This window comes from Panulirus ornatus, chromosome 12 (genome assembly GCF_036320965.1).
Source record: "Panulirus ornatus isolate Po-2019 chromosome 12, ASM3632096v1, whole genome shotgun sequence".
In the NCBI taxonomy this organism is placed as follows: domain Eukaryota; kingdom Metazoa; phylum Arthropoda; class Malacostraca; order Decapoda; family Palinuridae; genus Panulirus; species Panulirus ornatus.
The window spans coordinates 25,111,304-25,123,632 of NC_092235.1; the positions used below are offsets into that span (position 1 = coordinate 25,111,304).

General features: G+C 46.0%; 1 protein-coding gene across 4 annotated transcripts in view; it reads right to left on the reverse strand.

Moving 5' to 3' along the window:
- LOC139751889 (uncharacterized) overlaps positions 1–6,324 on the reverse strand; it is a 149,439-nt gene extending 143,115 nt beyond the window's left edge. For all 4 annotated transcript variants that reach the window (XM_071667552.1, XM_071667554.1, XM_071667553.1 and 1 more), the window contains exon 1: positions 6,250–6,324. The gene's annotated coding sequence lies outside the window, so the exon portion shown is untranslated. The remainder of the gene's footprint in view (positions 1–6,249) is intronic.
- Between the last annotated feature and the right edge of the window lie 6,005 nt (positions 6,325–12,329).

Here is a 12,329-nt window from a genome sequence, read left to right on the forward strand (position 1 = left end):
ATCTTTCATTTCCTTTCCATGTTTTGACGATATGATTTTCCACACAGGTAAACGTGTTTTGCTATTTCTACCACCTCGAGTTGGTCCCTCAGCCGTGGAACGACGTATATCGCCTCACAAACCCACCTCAGTTTGACGTGAATATTCAGTGACATATTGAATATATACATTCCACGAATATTCTCGCACATCAACCAATAAATTCCGCTGCAGGATAATCGGGGAGAAACGTATGGGTATGGAAGCAGCGTGGAAGGTTTGGATGACAGGTTAGTGCACCGCGTTCCAAGGTAAATGGCTAAATCTGACATTTACATTGGACTAGACTGAAGGCAATTAGGTTTCTTGCGGGCCAACTGCGAGAGGAGCGCGGGTACCTTGGCACATGCTTAGGTTATTTATCCATCCGGGGAAATACGTGGTCAGGATTCTCGTAATCTCAGTCGTGTCAACATGCATTGACGTTCTGTTTTCAACTCGTTGGGTTCTTAGTGCCCTCGCGACATGGCCAGCACATTACAGAAGGTGGGCCTCGGAGAACGCAATTCGAGGATGCGATCACACAGCTCAAAAAGCTATGTATGTGACGGCATATTTGTTTACGTGAGGCTATCAGGTTAATACTCATTGACACCTGTGGCGTCAGTATCTTCGTCATGAGGATTGTTAGCCCTGTGTGGAGGGGTAGTTAAAGTCACACAGTATATGTGTCCTTAGAGAGAGAGAGAGAGAGAGAGAGAGAGAGAGAGAGAGAGAGAGAGAGAGAGAGAGAGAGAGAGAGAGAGAGAGAGAGAGAGAGAGAGAGAGAGAGAGAGTTTAGTCACTCAGTATATATATATGTATATATATATATATATATATATATATATATATATATATATATATATATATATATATATATATATATATATATATATATATATATATATATATATATATATATATATATATGGCAAACAGTCACGTAGACTGTAAGGTCACAGTAGCCACCCAGATGTGGTCCACTGGTCACCCTCACTCTCAAACACCTTCGTCAACCTCACCCTCATTAGTATATTTACATCAAGCGTCCCCTGTGTGGATGGACTGGGACTCTCACTGTATCTTCGTCAGACTCACCGTTATTGTGAATATCAAGAGAGACTCGGCCTTGCACTTAGTTCTTGTGGAAGGTGGTGCCTCACATGTGAGCACCTAGATGTTATTACCAGCGGTCTGCCTTTATCCTCGGGCACCAACTGTGTGACATTTGTGACACGTCGGAATATGGCTCCACTGTGGCGTAATGTAGGAGGGGGTTTGAGGGGGTGCATAGTCTGAGCTGCCTCAGTTTTGATCTGTACGATGATCGTGTTCTTGTTCGCTTGTCTCGCCCAACTGTGCTGTCGTGTTCTCCAGCTGTTGTGTTCTGCAGCTATGGTGTTCTCCAAGGTGTGGATTTGCGTCGTGGTGCTCAGCCATGGGTATGAATGTCAGACAGTGAGGTGTGTATACACACAAATGTTCCACCATTCTAGTAAGTGTAAACGCAATGTCCTCAGTTATTTTCTCGGTTACGATTACGGTTATTTCATCTCAGCTGTGTGAACACTCCTGTGAGGATGTATTTTTTTTTAAATTGCTGAGAAAAACTGTATTTTCCCATGTGCCATGAAGACTGAGGGTTAGTTATAGCAGGTTGTCCTCGCTTCATATGTATATATATATATATATATATATATATATATATATATATATATATATATATATATATATATATATATATATGCAGCTTAATTTTGACATTCAGTGTTGCATGACAGAGGAGAATGACAATAATGTTTATCATTAAATGTCTTCATACCTGTTTGTGTCTCTTCTGTGTTTTTGTTTAGTCATGCACGTGCTCGTATGTTCTCCACGATTCCCTTTGTATCATTTGCTTTATATGATATTTTGACATATCGTCTATCAATGATTTTTGAGGGTTCTAGAATAGAGAGAGAGAGAGAGAGAGAGAGAGAGAGAGAGAGAGAGAGAGAGAGAGAGAGAGAGAGAGAGAGAGAGAGAGAGAGAGATTATTTTGCGCGAAAAAAAGAAGGCATCTTATGCGAAAACGACGTAGGGTTGTGCGAATGGCAGGCGCAGATTTGACATTTACGCTTTTCTTTTTTCTCTCCCCTCCCTTCCCCAAGTGAGGATATCACATGGTAGTGCAGCCCAGCAACAGTTCTTCATACCGCCATGCCTGAAGCCAGCCACCTCCGTCCAGGTCTGCTGGGCTCATTCGTGACGCCATCACACACCCTCCCCCCTTCTCTCTACATTGTAACCCCAGCTCGTTACATTATACCCCATTTGTGTTGACGACATTAACCCCAACCAGGAATACTATTGAGACAGGACGAAAGGTCGATCACCCGGTCAATAATATCCAAAATTAGATATGTTTTTGTGGAGGAAAATAAGAATTGTTGTCACTCTTCCCTGTGTGGGATAATGTCGGGTGTTCGAGGTGGATATCGTGAATTATATACGAGTCGGACAGAGGCATTGTGTCTCGCTACGTCCACAGAATGACGGGAATATTTTGACTAGCGGCAAATCGAGCTCGCCCCTCGATCACTCAGTGATATAGAAGCCCCTGTCCATGACTACCTGCAGGTGAGTTCTCGTTCCCTCCTACTTGCATCATGCGACGCCACCCACCCACCGGAAAGGTGTGACACCAGTTGTGGTTCCGCCAGAGAACCAGTTCCAACCACCCTCTGAGCCAGTTACGACTGTACACGGGTAGACAGTTCTGATTCATCGCCTAAAGATGGGTGAGGATGGGGGGGGGGGACTCTTTAATGACCCATACTAATGGTCTCTCCACGTACCTGGAAGGGTTCATCTTATTCCCGAGATAACAAGAACATTACAGATCTCTTCGAGGCGGAGGGAGGGAAGCTGTCGGACCCGTGTTCTAGCTAGCCTAACGCGCGTAAGTTCTTCCTCAAGACTCAAGTTCGGCTGCTCATGATCGGTACATTTTTGGGGGGTCTTTTTCCCCAAGCATCGTTCGTCTTGGGGATGTGCTTGGTGAGAAGGATTTAGGTGTTTGCCGGAGGTAGGGAGAGGGGGAATTACTGGGTAAACCTTAACCATCTCTCATAGCTTAAGTGGAACGCTGGAAGATTGGGGGGGAAACAGGTCTGTTACATAATAGGGCGAGGATTGTCAGTACGTGTAGGTACTTACTCACTCCGTGTCTCTGTGAGTTGTGTGGCGTCTTAGGTCGGGTATGTTGTCATGAGGTTGTCCTGAAGTGGAGGTTATGGTGCTGAATATGTCGTTTCGGTGCGCTGTTGTTGTGGGGGAGGGGGTGGGGTTGTGGGGCAATGTGTTGGCATATGATGGATGGTTGGGGCAGTGTATATGTTGGGTTTGGTAAGGTACCGGGGCATTATGTTGGGTCTTGGTAGGATGTGGGGCAGTATGTTGGGCTTTCATGGGTATGTCGGGCAGTATATATATAGGCATATGTTGGTATGTTGAGTTGTGGGACAATATGTTGGGAATTGATGAGTTGCCACGTGTTGTGGCGGATGTCCATACCTTAGTGTGGTGGGTGCTGACCAGCTGTAGTATTCATAGTTACGTGTCGCTTCGTGAGCGAAATGCTGTCTGGTGTTTGAGTCCCCCCTGTACTGTTGTGTTTCATCATCGCTGATTGCCCCATTCATGTGATGCAGATGAGGTCCTTGTATTGTGGTGTCATGCGTTGCAATCTGTAGCATTGCATATCAAGTGAGGCGTACATTCTACAGGGTACTAACCCTGTAAAGACCATGTAATGTGGTCCCTGTTTTTTTTTTTCCCCTTTTTTTTTGAGTATAGAAAGTGATCTTTGTGTGACAGATGTGTCGTGTGGTGGTTGTCTCTACGTGACGTAACTTTATGGCCCTTTTGATAGACAGAATCGCTTAGAGAGAGAGAGAGAGAGAGAGAGAGAGAGAGAGAGAGAGAGAGAGAGAGAGAGAGAGAGAGAGAGAGAGAGAGAGAGAGAGAGAGAGAGAAAGATCCTTGTATGGTAATGGAAGAAGGTGTACCCTGAGTGTGAAGGGAGGAAGCTGGGTACAGTGAGGTACACTATGATGATACGAGGGTACGACGGTGTATAGGGTGCGACGGTGTATAGGGTACGACGGTGTACAGGGTACGACGATGATACGGGGTACGACGGTAAATTACGACGGTGTTTGTAGGGTGTATGACGGTGTATATGCTCATTATATAGTCTCCCCTGATACGTCAACGTAGGGTCGACATACAGGTTCTGTATAGAGCCTTATGTAGTCTCTGACGATATACAGGCGTGCTTATGTAGCCTTCGTGATGATTCATGTTGATACGATACAGGTTTAGTATACAGTCCTGAGCAAACATGATTCCCACGATGTATACAAGGCCTTTTATATCGCTCTTGTATATACTTATGTTGAATTGAGGTTGCACGAGGACTCCAGAAGACATCCTGTATTTAGACTCGATGGATTTTTTTGGTGTTGTCCTGAAAATCTCTAAGAATATAATTGGCTACACTGAGGGTGTTCAATGGGTCGTAGAACGCGTATGTTGTGAACCACAGATTTCATCGACTGATTCGATGATTTTGTGAACGAATTCGCTAAAAAAAAACCCCAAAAAAACACGTCGAGGATGATAGGCGATTCATGTTCTGGACCTGCCGTTCAAATTGTCTCTACTTTTTGCTGCGAAAATTGGGATAACTCGTTGTTAAGATATTAATAAATTAGTGTGAAATTATGCGTGCGTCAGGAATGATATTCTGGCATTCAAGAAGACGATAAATAAATAGGTACAGAAGATTCTACTGAGGTTAGACACTTATCGGAAATGAGGACAGACATTTCTCGAAATTACTGTGTTCGAACCCCGAAGACTGTGGGTTTCCCAGATGCAGAACTCAAGGGAATGCGAAGCCCTTGGAACATTCTTGTAATTGTTCAGCCTTAAATGCATTAGCGATTTCTTATAACTCCCTCCCTTTTTTTGGTTTGTAAACACTGTATTACAAGCAGCTATTCTATTTTTTTTTTTTTCGTTCATTTTACAAGCTTCGGTTTTTTACCTCGACTTGTCAGGTCGGGAGAGTTTTTAATGTCAATGATTTTTCTCTTACGATGTGTGAGTCAGAAGATGAGGGTGATAATGACACCTCTTCCCGGCCTTGAGTGGAAAAGAAGTTTGGGTACTGGAGTGGAACACGACATCTCATGCCCTGCCGTTTGGCACCACTTCGGATTGTGGGATCAGACATACGTGTAATACAAGGGATTGGGACTGTGATGAGCGATTGGGAAATGACCCTCTTCCATCCCTTTTCGTGGTATCGAATTCTAGGTTTGAGTACTGAGGAATCAGCTGTCCCCCGACACACACACACACACACACACACACACACCAGTTACGGAGCGTAGTGAAATCACTTCTGGACTCACCGGATATCCACATGTGATAAGGCGCAGGACAAACAAGCCGACCTTTTGTGGAGATGAAGTTGAGGACTGAAAACTCGTCTGTTTGTATATTTGATGCAGCTACACTTTGTGATGCCCCATACCGGGGATCCAGCTACACTTTGTGATGCCCCGTACCGGGGATCCAGCTACACTTTATGATGTCCCATACTGGGGATCCAACTACGTCATGTGATGTCCCACACCAGGGGGGGGGGTCACTGTGACCAGGACCAGAGGAACACACACACACACACACACACACACACACACACACACACACACACACGCACTGCACAGAAAGCCAAACCGTTGGTCCGTCTGTTCAACATCTGGCCCACCACACACCACCACCACCGCGCTGTAGATGACTGGTGCCACGGGACAGATAAGCGTCCCACACTGCGGGTGACAGTCCCACACCACAGCTCACAGAGCCACGCCACTGTTCTGAGTGCAACAAGAGCCACACAGTGCCAAAGCACAGGTCGGAAAGCATTCTACATATGTAATAGACAACAGAGGGTGAACGTTGCAGACACACACACACACACACACACACACACACACAGAGGGGTCCAGAGAGGGAACGCCAGGCAGGTAACGCAAGGTCAGACTGAACTAGAGCTGAGATACATGAGAAATAGGTCGTGACTGCCAGATGGCACTGCAGGCCAGGCGAGTAAAGAGACAGAGAGACAGGCACCCACCTTGCCTTACACCATCTGGACTTTCACCGACTTACCTGAGCTGAGGTCACAAGGATGGTGACTCCCCACGCGCTCGGCTCCTACTGACCGCCCTGCCCGGCACCCCTCACTATTTATAAGGTCGCATCAGCACCCCCCGCCCCCCCTCCCCAGATGTCGCTTCGTGTCCCTGAAGGATGACGACGAGAGAGAGCCTCGCGTATGCCTCACGAAGACACAGATTCCCTCCCCCTTAGTCCTTCCTGAACCAGGAGGGTTCGCTGACTGACCCAACACCACCCCCAAAGCCGATCTTGCTGACGCAGAAGTAGCTGATGTTACTGTGGTGTTGGTGCTGGCGGTTGACGAACACCACCGACCCGTCGTCCCTCCCACGATCGTTCTGGATGCTGAAGCAAGCAGCTGGTCGAAGCAAGTGTCATGCATCCACTGTGGACGTTGAGGACTTTTTCCGTTCAGTTTGACGATGATTAGGCTCGCTACTCTTGCTGAGAGTGATGTTGTGGTCTGGGCATAGCCCAGGAGGAGGGAGTGTGCACGACCACATGGTATTGGGTAATTAATATTTGTAGTTACTGTTTGTGTGTGACGGGGAGGAGGAGTTTTACACTCGAGTTGTCCCGTGTCTTAACCTTTCATAGGTCCAGCATGTCTTTATTCACGTTTATGTAAGTATATACACTTATACACACACACACACACACGCACACTTAGCCTAAGCCAAGTACCCTATTTATCGACCAGCCCCGAGGGTAAGATGAACACCTGGGTTTGATGATGGTCGACTGCGACGCCCTGGATTCGAACCCATGCATGTCCAACTTCAGGCTGGCCCATGCTGACTCAAAGTCAGTTGCATTAACCTCTGCGCCACGCAGGCCCACGTGTGTGTTTGTGCCCGTACATCTTGTGTGTTAGTGTATATGTTTACAAGCAAAGTTGAGGAAGTATAGCACGCGGATTAGCATAAGCAGACAAAACTTGAACTATACCGTCCAGTAAATATATGAATTACATATGGATTATCTTTAGTGTATACGTCATAGTGTTTACACTCGAGGTATGAAATCTGACTGAGCTACTTTGAAGTAATTCATGTGATTTTTCGGGATATGAAATCTGACTGATCTATTTTGAAGTAATTTATGCGATTAAGACTGTCGAAACCTTTTATATTTTTGTACGTATTACGCCACCACCTTATTAACCTTTTTCTTTTTCTCCTCATGACTGTGAATAGGTGAAGGTCTTTTAAACGCTTGTCATCAGATGTTTTTCTTGAAAAGTTTTAACTGTCTCGCTCCTTTTTTTTTTTCCCTGTCTATCTTTGACAAGTCTGGAGGTTGCTACCTTATTTCTGTGGTTCAGGCGCCACTTTAGATGCCCAACGTTGAACTTTCCCTCAAGTAGACTCACCGTCTCTACCCCTTTCATTCAGGAAAATGTTCATCCGCTGAATGTGTCCTCTCTTCATGCCTGGCTGCAAATCTATTTTACCTCTTTCACCTCCCGTTGGTGGCCAGTGGTCCGATGGCTTAAGGTATTCCAGGAACACACACACTCACTCCCCCGCTCCTCAACCATTCCCTCTTCCTCTCCCTCTTAACTCAGTGGCCATTTGGTCATAGGCGTCTTGGAGGGCCATTACGACTAACCACTACCTTCTCCACCCACACGGACTCAGAATTGGGTAATGTCTCCTTTGAAAGTGCTCCTCCGTCCGCCTTTGTGACACCTATTCCAGTGTTTCACAGACTGTGCGTGTCACCGAAACTGGCGTGTGATATAGCACATTTAGCACGGAGTTACGGGGACGGGTGAGCCCCGTGAGACGTAGATGTGGAGGGCGTTCGTGCAGAGCGCCAAGCTTCGCAGAGCCGTGGCTGTCGTGAGGAAGAATGACGTGCGCTGCCCCTGGTAAAGGGGAATGATGGATTGGGTTTCGTCGGCATACTTTTGTCGTGGAATGTTTTTATTTCATGGCTCTCCGATTCCCTCCGTCCTCAGCTTTTTATTTTATTCTGATCCTATTTTTTGTGATCGTTATCATTTAATATAAACCCGGATTATATATATATATAGATAGATGTTCTTTTGTTTTTTTTACTTCATTTTGTTTAGCCATAGTTGATCTGTGTGTTATCTCACCGCTAAACCCATTAAGTTATGGCGATGGAATAAACTCATTAAGTTATGGCGATGGAATAAACTCATTAAGTTATGGCGATGGAATAAACTCATTAAGTTATGGCGGTGGAATAAACCCATTAAGTTATGGCGATGGAATAAACCCATTAAGTTATGGCGGTGGAATAAACCCATTAAGTTATGGCGATGGAAGCTTTGATTTTGATGGTTTGTAGCCTTGGATGACTTGACCCCTCAAAGGCCGGGTCACCATCACACCCCCGAGGGAGATGCCGTAATGGTTACGGGGTCGTATTGTCGTGGCCAACGGGGGTTAAAGGTGCCTTTCCAAAGTTAATTCACACTCTCTCTCTCTCTCTCTCTCTCTCTCTCTCTCTCTCTCTCTCTCTCTCTCTCTCTCTCTCTCTCTCTCTCGCAATCTATCTATCTATCTCTCTATCTATTATGCCCGTATATCCTGTTTCCTCTCGTCCGATTCAAAAGTCTCCGGGAACCGCACTGGCCATGCAGGTTGCCGCAAGCGGCTCCCTATCTCGCATCGCTACCGTCTCGCGCTCCTCCTCCTCTCCCTCCATCACCTTGTGATCGAATGTGGTCATCTAACGGCGGCCGAGGGGGGAAAAATGCAATATGATGATCATTGATGTGTATCTATCTACCTCGTGTTTCACCATGATCACAATACTTGCTTGTACCTTAGTGTGGCTGGCTGACTCATAGCGTGTCTGTGTGTGTGTGTGTGTGTGTGTGTGTTTATTGGATTCGTTGAAGCCCCTTCGTTGAACACTTGCCACCTTCGTTACTTACTGACAACCTTCGTTAATCAATCCCTCACAGTTCATTTATATGTTTTGATCGTCAGTTTCTGTAGACTTAGAAGAAAAAAAAAGTGAAAAGTGATGTTGAATTATTATTTCTCTTTTTTAGATTAAAAATTACTTAAAACACCTCAAATCTGTAGGTACGTCATATCTCGCCTTGCTCTATCTACTTTGCAGAGAAAAATAGATTTTTACGAGGGTTCGCTTATGCTGAAATCATTTTTTCCTTTTTGAAAGAAAACCGGAATTCCGATATAGCCGGAAGTGCCTAATGTGCATACGTAATGATTCCAGGTTTACTGAATACACAGGTTTAAACCAACCGCATTCCCGTCGGGGTCACGTGATGGTGGACGGCCAATCAGCGCCCGGGGGGTTAAACTTCCTCAATTTCTGGCTTCCTTAACTTCACATATGCCGTGTGAAAGTGGCTTGTCACCGTGCTGTCAGTAGCGCCGACAATTACGGGCATTATATGTTGACGCAGGCCTTTATGTGGCCTGGCAGGAACACACACACACACACACACGCACACACACACACACATACACACACACACACACACACGGTGACTGTGTGTATGCACCTCACTCATGTGTTTGTCCATAGAGTGGGAACACCCAGCCTCGAACTTGATCTTAAGCTCTTTCGTGATTATTTAACTAATTACTATTATTATCTCCCAGGTCTGCAGTGTCTTAATTACCTCAGATGTTGGATTTTCAGCCGGACGGCTGCTTAAATAAATCATTCATTATCATTTATTGACATAATGTATAGGTTGTGGTTTCGGTGGTACTTTTAACCACTGGAATAAAGTGATGAGTTTTATGTCAGCGTTGATCTTACATGTGTAGAATGCAGGATGTGGCAGTGATCTGTGTCATCTGTTTAGAGGCGGGAGATGAGGTAGTGGCCAGTGGTGATACTGTTGACATTGCGATATGGGAGGTGACCTCCGGGGTGAGAGAGAGGGGTTATAACCTTGGTCATCTTAGGGTTAGGGGAGTGACCAGCGGATGAGGGTGATCATCAGGGTCATGGTTAATAGTGTAGGGGGGCGGGCGGGGGGGAGGATGAGAGTATTAACCATAGAAATCTTGGGAAAGGTTTAGTGATCCAGGAATGAGGATAATAACCCTGGACTCCGCATGCAACATTCGAAGCCGGAGAGTTAACGTGCTGACCTTGAGATGAAAGGGCACAGGTGCTGACGACGGTGACTTTAAGATAGAGGTGACCTTGGCTACCCTGGAGGGGATGATGACCTTGGCTACCACCTAGGTACAGGTGGTAACCCTTTAGGGGTTACAAGGTAATGATGACCTTTGGTGATGAGTGAATCTGTTAGTGACCTTTTAGGTAGTGGTGACCTTGGTTACCCTGGAGGGGATGGTGACCTTGGCTACCTCTAGGTACAGGTAGTGACCCTTTAGGGGTTACAAGGTAATGGTGACCTTTGGTGATGAGTGAATCTGTTAGTGACCTTAGAATGTGGATAGTTGCTTTGATGACCTTAAGGTCAAGAGGTTGAATGTAAGGGCGGCGTTGGTGGCTCGAGAGTGATGCTGTTGACCTTGTCGACCTTGAAATGAGGGAGATGACCTCAGTAGGAGACATCCACGTTTAGGGTTGTAGTGATGATACGCTTAGAGTTGTATCGTCGTGTTCGGAGATCGTACCGTCGTATGCAAGAGTCGCACAGTCGTACTAAAGGATCGTACCGTCGTATACAAGAATCGCCCAGTCATACTGAAGGATCGTACCGTCGTATACAAGAGTCGCACAGTCGTACTAAAGGATCATACCATCGTATACGACAGTCGTACAGTCGCACTAAAGGATCGTACCGTCGTATACAAGAGTTGCACAGTAGTACTAAAGGATCGTACCGTCGTATACAAGAATCGCCCAGTCGTACTGAAGGATCGTACCGTCGTATACAAGAGTCGCACAGTCATACTGAAGGATCGTACCGTCGTGCTCATGGAGTTCAGATAGTTGCCCTGTGTACCGGCCGTGCGCTTAACGTGAGGCGACGTGTGGGTTAGGTTAGCATGAGGACACACAGTCGTTCCTGGATTGACTGTGGTCGTGGCGACGGAGCGACGACTCCTAATGGGCTTTTCCCTCCAGGTGGCGTCAGAGTGCTCCGCATGTCGTCTCAGCAAGCTAAAAGGTGCTTGGCTGTCGTGTTCTCAGCCGTGCTGATGGTGTCCTGAGGTCAGCATTTTAGATTCCCTGCAGTGACCTTCACTCAGCACCTCCAGTCACATGAAGAAGACTCGGCTGTTGCTCCTGTCTAACACGTATTGAATCTTGTACTCATGAGTCGGTCCTGAAGATAACACGGGCTAGACACAGGGTTCTGCTGGCGTCCCACACCGGGAGTAAGGGGGGTGTGGTTCGGGAAGGTCTATGTCACTGATTTGTTGCCGGTATATTTACCATCGTTGTAACGTCGTCGTTTAAGAGGGGACAGACTAGCCAAGTCTGTCGTAACTATCGGGGACAGAGTCAGACAGCGATCAGATTCGGGAGGACTTCATACGAGGTGGTTGAGTGGTTTACATATATGAAGGAGGTCTTGACAAGGTCCTTTATGGCCTTGTTCCTCTGTCACCAATTGTGACATGTGTCAAGCAAGGACGCTAGAACCCATCCATTTTACTGTCCTGTCTCACATCTTCGACACAGTGCATTAAAGTTAGCAACATTTGGGGTTATGGAAGAAGTTGAATAGAACAAACATTTGTAATATGGAATTACGTTGAGCAAACATTTTTTGCGATGACATTGCGTAACCGGAATGACTTTCCGATCATGGAACTGCGTAAATAGAATGATTTAGCCTACAGGATTGCGTCAATGATTATATTATGAAACTATGCCTCAACAAAACAGACGTATTTTATACTCTAGAAATAGTTATATAAAACTTATTTTACGCAGGGAATTCCTTGTAGAGGATGCATCACTTGGGTTATGAGATGACACAGATGGAACATGGGATGAGTAATTGTATTCATCCACCAGTGAAGATGCTAATGACAAGGATGTTAAGTTGCGTCTGGCCTTGACCATCTTCCTACGGTGGTCTGACCAATTAGACCGCAGCTTGCTAGGGGCTTCGGGAGGGTAGTTAG